Source organism: Corvus brachyrhynchos, unplaced genomic scaffold (assembly GCF_000691975.1).
Source record: "Corvus brachyrhynchos isolate BGI_N302 unplaced genomic scaffold, ASM69197v1 scaffold223, whole genome shotgun sequence".
NCBI classification, from domain to species: domain Eukaryota; kingdom Metazoa; phylum Chordata; class Aves; order Passeriformes; family Corvidae; genus Corvus; species Corvus brachyrhynchos.
The window spans coordinates 1,744,009-1,755,881 of NW_008237174.1; positions in this window are offsets into that span (position 1 = coordinate 1,744,009).

An 11,873-nucleotide genomic window follows, 5' to 3' on the forward strand; every position below is an offset into this window, starting at 1 on the left:
GCGCGACCCGCGGTTTCCCGGCGCTTTAAATCCCTCGCCGCCTTCCCGGGCCAGCGGCTGGCACAGGGTCGGCCTCACGGCACTAAGGCGATCAGGCTTTTTCTTTTCTTCGACAGTTTCTGATCTCACGCCATGGAACCGCAACAGAGAGTAGCAGGCGCTTTGTTCAAGCAGTCACGCAAGCATTCGAGGCCAGGAAAGGCCGGGTGGTCTGTGACCTCTTACATAAGGCAGCCAGGCGCCGTGCCTGGGCGATGCTTGCATGACAGCTCTACGCTCTATTGGGGTCAGTGCTGCCCGCACGCCGCTCAGCCGGCACTGATGGGGAATGCACTGTGTCACCAGTTAATTAGCTCCATAATTCAAATTGTGTTTCCGTTTCTAACCCAAAATATATGAGATAGTTACTGTGGAAAACGAGAATAACTTCTTATGGAGATGTAATATTTCCCCTGATTGATGGAATTTCCTATTAGAACTTTTCCCGAGCTCATCCCGGTAGCATAGGAGGGAATACCTCTATATAATAACTGTAAGTAAAAAAAAAAAAAAAAACCAAAAAAAACCCCACATTAATTTGTTTGCTTCAATCAATCTTTTTGCTTTAAGACTAGGTAATACAGACATAATATTCATCATAGTTACAATGTGACTTAATCTGTCAACAAGCTCCTCAACTTCCTCCTACCCATCTATTATCTCTTCTTGAGCACAACAGCAGTTCTAACTAGAAATTACATAGAAAGCCTGTGACCCTGTACTTCAAGGCTGTAGTGTAGCCTTTGCTGTCATGTATCTCTGAAGGACCAGAAATGTGGTATACGCAGAACAGGAGGGATAAAAAGATACCATCTATCTGTGAACAGAACAGGTTTCGGAAACCACCAGTAAATGAGATTTGTGTAGGTCAAATTCTATTTATGTGGGAGTTCTTTTTCTGAGGCTAAAACTGTCACCTTTCATTGCTGAAAAAGTATTTTCAGAAACGGAGGTATTAGGTTGGTGGTGGAAGGCAAGACAACCTTCACACTGGGGGAGGGAGCAGTTTACTTCTGGAATGAAAAACACTCCCCCCTGAGAATTTGGGAATTCAGCAGACCCTACCCTGGGTGAACAGTCACTAGGGAACAGCTGCCTTTTTGGCATGTGTTCAAAGCATTGGCTGTCTGGGTTCATATAAAACTTTAGTTTTCAGATTAGGTTTAAAACCACTTTAAACTTCATCAGGCAACTGTTAGGCGTTTCCTGAATGAATTATCTCCGTGGGTGCAGAGCATCAAGGCTTTGTTTTGTAGCTGTCTGGGACCATGCCCTGTACTGTAGCCACTTGGGAATGTTGATCAGGGCTGTGAACCCAGCCTCAGGCCGTTGGCATGGCAGTTCCACAGAAGTGCCACACAGGTCCCATCTGAGGGTGCAGGACAGAGGCACAGATCCAGGAAAGATCAGATCTTCAGGCTGCCAGAAACTGAAGCATATGCTGGAAACCCATGCAAACATCTCTTAGGCTTATCATTCTGAGATCTTTTGAATTAAACATGTTGAGCTCTTCATTTGCTGAGGAAACTTTGATCAGCGAGTTTTTAATTAGCTGTGCTGCAGAGCTGAAGGCCTGAGTCTTAGTACCCTGAGCAAAAGAACTAGAATATTTAGGGGAATACTATTACAACTGGGGATTTCTTTTCAAGTCATTTGCCAGTGAAGTGTGAAAGTGAAGGCTTTAGTTCAAATGTTCAGCCTATTCATAATTGCACTGTCAGTTTGGTAACTTCCAAAGCATGATGTAAGATTCATCCCTCACTAATAACTTTGAAAAAATGTTTGGAATGTAAAGACTTACCAAGCTACATTTTTTTACTCCCATTCTTGTTCTGAATCAAAGCAACCAAAGCTGAAGTTCAACATCCCCATTGTAGTTACAACATACCAGTTAAAATTGAATTGGTAAATTAAATTTGTAAACACCTAAGAAATTGCTATTTGCAAAAATGTGTTTGGAAAAATTGAGCCATATGATGACTTCTAATTCTTTGTCATAATGCAGCTGAAATTATACATCTCTTCAATACATGCTAAATTTTGATTGTCACCAACATAAGCATTTGAATTCTCATTCGAGGGCCTTCGTTGCTGAAATTTAAATTTCAAATTTCATACTTTGATTCACAGAATATAATTAGACTTTAAACCAAGCAGAATATACATTTGCATTAAGAAAAATAATTTCAAACAAAATACATGCCAGCATTATTAAGTATTATAATTAATGCTATTAATAGTACTACAACTAATACGTGCTCAATCAGGCTAAAAAAATCATTTTAAGAATCAGCATTGCTTACAAGTTAATGAAATGAAAAACAGTAAAATCAAGAAAACTATTATTTTTATTGCAAGAGCCCTGCTTGCAACAGAAAGATCAGAACAGCTGCTGCCGGAGAGCACCTCAATAAGGAATTCAAAGAACTAGGACTCCAAATGGATTATATGGTTATTATTTATTAGTGTTTCAAAGGTTAAATATGAAGGTTATGGACAACTTGAAAGTAGTTAGGTATTAGGTGAGAATAGCAGAGCAGAAGATAGGTCCAGAAATAAAGCAAGCTTGATTAACTGTTTAGGAAACTAACCCAGGTTGCAATAATTCATACATAGCCTATAAAGTTTCTCTGATGAAAGGGAGATGGAAAAGAATATATTTCTGTTTTTCCAGAGGGTTGTATTGTCTTAGCCATGCATGTAATAGTCCTGAGCAGAAAGGTAAATCATAGACTTGGAAAAAATCTTTCTGCAGACTGCCTTAACACACTCCCATGTCTCCAGTGGAAAAGACTCTTGGCTTTCAGCTTTTGCCATTTCTATGGGTAATTCACCTGCACCCATGATTAAAATTGCTTGGCACATTTTACCTGCAAAAGTGACCCTGTGTGATCAGTTTGTGTCACACTGTCACGTGAGAGGAGCGTCCCCAGCTGAAAGGAGTTCCTGTGGTGTCCTGTGGAGGTCCTGGACAGGATGCAGAGCACAGCATTCCCTCCAAAGAACTACAGACAGGTCTCCTAGCAGGAGTATTGTCTTAGATGTGAGGAGCTGAAGTGAGTGGCACAGATTTTTAAATGGCTTTGGGTTTTGTTCTGCTCAGATCTGTAAAACATAATGTATCCATGTAGCAAACATACCACAGAACTGCCAAGCACAGCACATGTGTATAATGTATCTGGAATGGGCAGTGCGCTTGCAGGCTGCACAAGTGCTCTGCTCCAACTGAACCTGGCCAGTGCTCAGACCCCGGCCCCACAGACTGTGCACATGCTAATAAGCTGGGGACTGGAGCATCTCTCTTACGTGGAAAGGTTGAGGAAGTTGGGCCTCTTCAGCCTCGAGAAGAGACCCCTGAGAGGGGACCTCATTATTGTGCATAAACATCTAAAGGGGGGTGCCGAGAAGATGGAACCAGGCTCTTCTCAGTAGTGCCAAACATTAGGACAGGAGGCGAAAATGATGCACAGGAAGTTCCACCTGAACATGAGGAAGAACTTTCTTCCTGTGCAGTGATGGCTCACTGGAACAGATTGCCCAGAGCTGGTGCAGAGTCTCCCTGACTCGGGATAATCCAGACCCCTCTGGACACAATCCTGTGCCATATACTCTGGGATGACCCTGCTTGAGCAGGGATCATGGAGGCACACAGTGACTGCAGACACACAGGAAGGGCTGTGCCTCATGTCTTCCCAGCTGTCATTAACCTTAAGAACTGGATTTTGTTAAAGGGGATGTGAGCAACAGATGTGTTGACAGAATTGAGAAACAGTTTCAGAGCAATTCAAGAACTCAAATGCCTTAGGAAAAGTGTATTTTCTTAGAAAAAATCTGTGAGCTAAGGCTTCAAAAGGATTAGCTCTGGCATACTGACAGCAAGAGTGAGAGACTTGCCTGGGTGCACGAGAAGGCTGTGGCAGAGCAAGAGGATGCTCCTCCTTGACCTTAACTGAAACCATCCTTGCTCTCCTTTGCCTCCTCTGGGCCTGCAGTTTGTGGAGCACTCCAGACACCTCATCTTCAGCAATGAAGTGATCTCTTCAGGCTCTTACTACAGAGGAAACAGCATGGAGAGATGCGTTCAAATAAGAGGAATCTGCAGCTTCCTGGTAGCCAGTGTAGCTCTCTGGCAGCAGATTGCAGAGTACACTGAGAACAACAGACAAACAAAAAGACCAGCCAAAAGCTGAGGAACTTTCTGGGTGAGACTCTGGGATTTCATTGTCAGCTTCCATTGTTCAGATCTGATTAAAAATGAGCTGGCAGGAGAAAGACCACATGCTTATCAGACATCCCTGCAGGTCACGCCACTAGACAGCCATTTCACTGTCAGTGATGTGGCCTGTTTGGCAGGAACAGAGTTTTGGATCTCGCTTTTATTTGTAGGCAGTTTTGAAAAGCGTGGGATTATCAGGGATGGGTTAGATCCTTTGCAACTTGCAGAAAAGTTCCTGTCTCATTGCAGCCATTCTGAAGAGGAAGAGAAGAAAAACCTAGTACAAAACATTTCTGTTTCCAGTAAAAACTGTGTTTGGGCCTTATAGCCAGCCAGCATCAGTGGGAGCATTTCCTCTGAATTACCTGAGCTTTGACTTGCACCTTTACATTGGCTGTACTATTCCACTAGCATTTGAAGACAGTGTTACATGCACAAAGGAGAAGATTTACAGTAATAGCAAAAAGAAGGGCTTGACACGGAAAGAAGAGATGAAAAGACTAATTACACTTCATTTTCATTGATGGGACTAAAGCACAGGGACAGTAAGAATTAGATGCATTCACCTAGAAAATCTGTGCCACTGTGGGATTTACACCTCCCCTTGCCAAACCATCAAATATTTGTGTTCCTTTGTCAGACTGCCACAGTCCAGTGGCTACTATTGGGAGCAGAGAAGCTCCTGATCCATATTCTGGTCTAGGACTATTTTTGAACTGTATCTTCAGTTCCATGCTGCTTGTGATTTGGACTTTGGAAGAACTGTTGGTGAGGGGGCATTTGTTTTGCCTAATTTCATTCTTGAAGCTTGCTGGAACTGATAAGTTAAAAGTCAATTCCTTCATCTTACTCTGAAGACCCGGTTCTATTTGTCTTCAAATGCATATTGAAACTGCCTTCTTAAGCTCAACCTGCCAAATATTGGAATCAATGGAAATCATCATGTCTTCAGAGGCTTTTGCATTAGGCCCCATCTTTTTTCCCTTCTCATGCAGTACTCAGACATTAAAACACTGACATGAAGTGGAAGCTGAATATCCATTACTTCTTGGGAATTAGTGTGCTATGTGCTACACTGGTGTGTGTAGGACATGCTTGTGTTTGATTTCTGCTTTTCCTAGGGACAGACTCCAATACCTGCCTCTCCCAGAAGCTCTGCATGCCTTTTGATTAAGCAGCAGGAGCTCTGGCTAGGAGTAGAGCTGCTTGACTGACAGTATTATATTTTACAGCTGAGATCTACTGAGGTATTCTGGTTTTTTCCAAGTGAAAATAGGAAATCTGACAGTTATTTTTCAGAACCCGGGCCCTGTAAGAGGGCCAGGGCATTCCACATGCCCAAACCCAGGTACTCTGAATTCTTTGCTAAGAATAATTTCTGCCAAGCTGTGCCCCCTGAGGTCCTCTGGCCACACTGCAGTGTGAGGGCCACTACACTGCACAGTGCCAATTGTTGTTACTAAGACAAGCCAGGAGCAAATTATCTCCTGCCAGACAAGGAAAAGGCCAGCATGGAAGTGTGTCTCAGAAGTGTCCTTCCTCATCTACCCCTTTGTATTTAGGTCTTCTGAATGATCATTCTCACTTGTTCTTTTCAAACCTCCACTCTGTCACTTCTGGGACTGGATATTTTGTACATACACAAATATTGAAGCAAAGACCTTTTAGGCCTGTGGGCTGCAAGAGTTAGAGCAGAGAATTCAGCACTTAGCATCAGCATTCAACTTGCAGAGTTAGGAGAAGGAGGTGGGCACCTGAGGAAGTAATCGGGAGAATGTACTCGTCTGAGCACAACTACAGATTGCATATCAAGCTGCAATGTCCCATACGTGAATCTGACTGCAGAGTAGCTCCCTTCCAGCCTGCACATAGGCTTCCCTCTTCTAGAAAGGCGCAAAGGATGGAAGTATAGGTCTAGGCTGAACTAAGAAACATCCCTTCTCTGCCTCACCACTAGCATGACAGCACAGTGTCTGGCAGTCTAAACTTTGCTAAGATTGGATTTGAATCAGAGCAGAAATGTTCTCTCTTCCTTCCTTACGGTGTCAGGTCTGGAAGTGTTTGCAGGTAATTGTAAAATGCAAGCAAAATGAAAATTGTGAAGATTTCCATTTGAAGCATGTGAAGGTATTTCCCCTATGTTAGTGTGTCAGACCAACACGGAAGAGACAGCCCTTAATTAGAATGTAGTGAAAAATACTACAGAATGCCTATTTCTGCAGTAGTTTGTAAATCTAGGAGTATAATAGCCTCCATATCATACATTCTTTGCATATGCAAAAGCTTTGGAGACAATTACTTGACAATTCCTATGTACCTTTCAGAAAGCATTCACCAGAAAACAGTGAGGGGAGCAATTAAGCTCCAGGCATAGAGCCAGTATGCAACTGATTTTAACAGTGTGTGGATCAATTGCTGAAAACCTCATCTGTATAGAAAAGGCTTCCAAGCACACACTAAAAGCTCTTTACATGACTTGACCCATGATCTAACAACGACCAGAAATGGAAAGTTCTGCTGTTGTTTGTATCACAGTAACAACAGAGGCTTGGGCATGTCTGTGTACGTACACAGAGGCAGCCCCTCCTCCAGTAACTTATTTAACAGAGCTGTACAAAAAGGGTTAATGCAACCCATCTCTGAGACCAGCTCACCAGATAAGATGCTGTTTATTTACTCTGAGCAGGTTAATAAGTTGGCTCCAAAACAGCAAGCTGTTTTCCAAAACCATTCAAGCAAGAAAAGCAGATAAAGTGATTTCAGGGATTGTGGTTTCACTGTGGTTTTATTGTCAGCTGTGTCTGTGTTTCAAGGTGCACTGTTTGATTCCAACCAACATAACATTCAACCACCCATGTCTTCAAAGAAATTATTTCAGCCAAAGATGTAAGAATTAGGGGCACATTTCAAACATTCTTTGTTCAAGTGTCACTCAACTCTAAAAAAGTTAGAAACCTTCAGAAAAATGTAAGATCTGTGGGACATGATTTTTTCCTGCTGTGTTTTGTGTGGTCCCCTACACAGTGAGGCTTGGTCTCAGCCAGGCCCTACTGTAATAGAAGTAAGAGAAAAAATTACTAGGGAACAAGCACTTATAAAGTTCAAGGCATATTAAGGGAGTTCATGTTGCCTCAGAATTAGCACAATTTGAGATCCAGTAGTCCTAATTCAGCATATAGGAGGTGTTTACTGTTTACTTTAGGCACTTTGTTGGGACTGTTCGAATTAGTAAGTGTCAGTGCTGAATCAAAGCATTAGGCCAGGGCAGGGAAAAAACCATATCCCCAGCCCTCATGTTCAGCAAGGATTGGCTCCTGTCAACTGGCATGTGACAACTCCTCAGAGACCTGGAGCCAACAAGGAAGTCCAAGTATCCATTTATTTTACAACAGCATTTACAACAAACACATCAGTATATACTCTACACATCTGCCCTAACTTTTCTGGAGCTCTGAGGTGTTTGTATCTGAACAGATGGGGCTTTGAAACGATAATATTCTACCTCCATAGAATTTCTGCATAGCACAACCTGAAAGCCTGTACATTAGTGTTGAGATTCTTGCATTGCAGAGAAAGTATTTTAACTGGTGGTTTTGATGCAGTAGCATAGTGAGTAACTCCTGAAATAAACTGCTTCTGCTCACTGGTCATTCTTTAAAGTTTTAAATTCAAAGTGGGACAGCTTTCTGGAAGGTATGTACTAAAGGTGAAGGAAAACAGGCTGCATGCATGTATCAATATGTAGTGGACTCAAGAGTGTGGAAGTTCAGATGCACTGAGTGTGCTTTTGGTTTTGAATTCAATGAATCCATGACAATCACGAAGCTGGAAACATTTCATTTCTAAGTCCCTTCATGGTGCCTTTTTCTTTGCCAGCCACTGAGACCCTGTAATGTGGTAATTCCACTGCTGACAAAGCCTAAATGAAGCCAGCCAAGTTATAATGTGTAGTAGGATTTCCTGGAAGCTTCCTCAGGCTGTCCCTATTTGTGTAGCTGGAAGTGTAGACTCACCTGTTTATTAGGTGCCTAAAGAAGCACTTAGGAATGAATGTTATAAATAATCCAAGGAGGTGCATCATCCTGCTTCTTAACTTTCTGAGGCACTTTTCAAACACTTATATGGTACCAATTCATCCCATCAAACTTCAGACACTTCATTTAGGCACTGGGACAGAGTACTTGTTTTAGATTCCCTCTAGATGACAGAAAGGCCTTTCCACAGAGTGCTTCCACCCATCTCAGCTTCAGTTCTTTAGGAGTGTTCTTCTTTTCCACTTCACTTTTTAGGGGTTCCATTGAATAAACAGAAGCCCCTAAAGTGATCCTTCTCCTAATGTAGGTACATAAGGAGCTTACCACTGAGTAGAAACATCCTGGATGTTTCTGCTTACTACAGGGTTTGCCACTATATCTGGGAATGGTTTTAAAATGTGGTTCAAGATGATTGCTGAGCATGGGGGTTCATGCAGTCACTCTGACTCAAAGACAGCTTTGGCTTCAACCTTAAGAGTGCCTCTAACCCTTGCTACTATATCATTTCTCCAAAGCTGGGGTAAGGATCTGCTTGCTCTTTCCTTGGGGGAGAGGGAAGGGTTTGGAACTATGTATAATACTCATTAATACTGTATTGCTTTGCTCTAGCACACAGCTCTGCCCAATAACCTAAATAATGCTTGTCCCACTGAAAAGCATAGGTACCTTAAAAAATGCTGGAAGGCCTTAATACTTGTATTCCCGTTAAAATGTACATAATCACATAACGACAGCAAGTTCTCTCTCTTTGAGTCTCATGTGCTTTGCTTTTGCTGAGTTGAATTGACTAGCGCTTGTGTGGTGTAATAATCATTCCTGGAGACTTCCATCCGAGGGCTGGCTGCTGCCATTGCCGAGCTGAGTGCCAAGTGCTTTGCATATTCCTTCTGTTTGTATCAGTTGAACCTCTGTATGGCATTAATGCTCTCACCTCTGTGTCATTAATGCTCTCACCCCAGCCTTGTGCTCTGAATTTAAGAGCTGATGGTTACAGAAGGAGCTGCTTAGAGGAGCTAGAGCAAAGCCCTTTCCTTATGAGAAAATATAAAGCATTCCCAACAATTTACTTAGGAACTTGTCAGTTTTCTTTTGTATTTCATTCATGAAGCATGTGTGGGAATAAAACACATCATCTCCACAACTAATGCAACTGTAACAGAAATACAGCACAGACATCCCCATTAATTGCAAGTGGATTTTTTCTATGTTTACCTCCATGCACTTGCTCTCATCAGAAACCTTCATTGACCTCCTGGGAGCTCTTTGGTTTCACACAAAATGGAGGCAAAAATGATGCCAAGTTGTAATAGGACTCCCATTTGTACTTGGATCAAAAGGCTGCCAGATAGGGAAGAAGCGAGTGTCTGGTTCCTGGTGTCACTCTTTATACCATGAAGCTGAAGGAAAAAGCATCATTGCTGGAATCATCTCCGCCAGCCTCAGCTGACGGGACTGGCACGGAGTGAGGTACACACTGCAAGGATGGAGACAGTATCCTAATTATTCTCATGTCTGTGATACACTGAGTGCACTCAGTTTACCAGGGGATAAACAGAGCTTTCAAGGGGATGGGGACAGCTGAGGAGAATACTCTTTTGATTTACATCCTCCAGCACTCGTCACATGCAGTGCTACAAAAACAGCATGGATATGGAAGATGCTTACTGCAGCTGAGAAGACATTTCTGGTTCCTTTAAAAACTCAGCTTTCCAGGAAGAACAGATCCAGTGTAACAAAGCCCTCCAGAACTCACTTGTGCAGAGAAAGGTTCTCACAATAGGAGCTGTTACTCTGGTGAGACGTGGCTGTTACGAGCCAGCAAGACTTCAAAAGTGCCTATATAAATAGAAAACTTGTGGAAATACAACCCCTAGAAGATATGCAGTGTACCAATATGTGCTTATCAGTAGCTTGTCCGTATTTGCTTTGGACTTCTTTCGAAGTTATTGTTTAGGGGGATAATTGACTATTTAGTCTTGTATTTTGGTTCACTTTAAACCTGTACCTGCTTCAGGCTCTGGTTCATTAAAGTCCTGCAAGGTGCCTGTAGCATCAGGATAGTTTGCATTCTCTCTTCACCCTGCTTCCCTCGATGGCTGCATCAGTTTGTGCCTTGCCCTGGCCTGGAGCTGGCTCTCAGGGCCTGCAGATGAGGGCACAGGAATGCAGCTGGTGGCTCCAGAACAGGGACTGGATTGAAGCATGAACCAAGAGCAGTGGGGCTGCAGCCACCGTGTCTGTCATGAGGATCTCACTTTCAAAGGGTTTGTTTTGTTCTTAATCTTTGCTGTGGAAAGCTTCTGCACTGGCAGAGAAAAAAAACTGTGACGCTGAGGTCAGCCAGCTGAATTGGGAGGAAAGTGCAGGGGAAATTCCATGGAACTGATCAGACTTGTACCACAAGGTCACAAACCCAGAGCTTGTTTAGAAAGGGTGTATCTGGTATTTTCTGGATACTTGCAGAAATGCAGGGAGTTCATGATACTCAGTTATTAATTCATTCTGTTTATTTTTTCTTTCCTTTTCAAACAAAATTGAAGTTTCTCAGAGATGTTTCTGAGCTTTGTCCTATGTCCCCCCTCAGGTATGGGTTACATAAGGGAAGAAGGATGTTAGAAAGAATACCAGACATAATCCAGTTTAGAAGAGCTTTATATAGTCATTAAGAAACACCAAGTAACACAGATTCCACAACAAGCGTTGTCCCTATGCCCAAATGCAAGACTCTGAAGGGCAAAGCAATACAGAGCTGTGAATAGCTTATTGTATGCATTACTTATTTTCATTGGATTGACTGCCTTCAGTTTCTCAGTAAACTGTTTACAGAAGTTTAAGGATATTTGTAAGCCACATTCCATCAATATATGGTGCTACAGAATTGTCTTTATTTGATTATATTTTTGTCTCTCAAAAGAAATTTAAGTCTTACTGTTGTACGATCAATATTTGTAATATTTTTTTTGTGACTAGATACCTTCTTAGACTGATAGTAGGAAAAGCAAGTGAAATAGTTTTGTCTAAAGTTTAGCATCCAACCTTATAATTTTAGAAAGCTGAGTTTGTAGAAAGAGAGCAGCTGTTAAATCCTGTAAACTGCCTATGCTGAAAAGTAAAATTTCAGTAGAGACAGGCAGGGTTGAACACGTACCGTTAGCCCACCAGCAAAGCAATTCTGATACAGCAACCAAAGAGTCACCTAGTCCAGAATTCAATTTATGGAAGTTAGGTACTACTTTCATGCCAAGACCAGTTTACAAAGTCTGGATATCCCAAAAAAACCACAAGCATCAGAAAGTCACAAAGAATTTAAGGTCAAAGCCCCCACAGAAAGCAGCACTTGCTAACAGACACCCCCAGTGTTAAGATTGATGAGAGCACCCAGCATCTGCACACAAGTGTGAAGGATTACACCTTCCTGCAGAAGTTTGCTGAAACCAGCAGCACGTACCTAGACTGGAAAAGAACAGAAAGCAAAGACTGATACCAGCATTACGTACTCCAGAGGTTTGAAAAAGCATAAAAAATGTTGGTTGATATACCAGCTTTCTTGTTACAATTGCAGACTTTACACATTAGTTATTCAC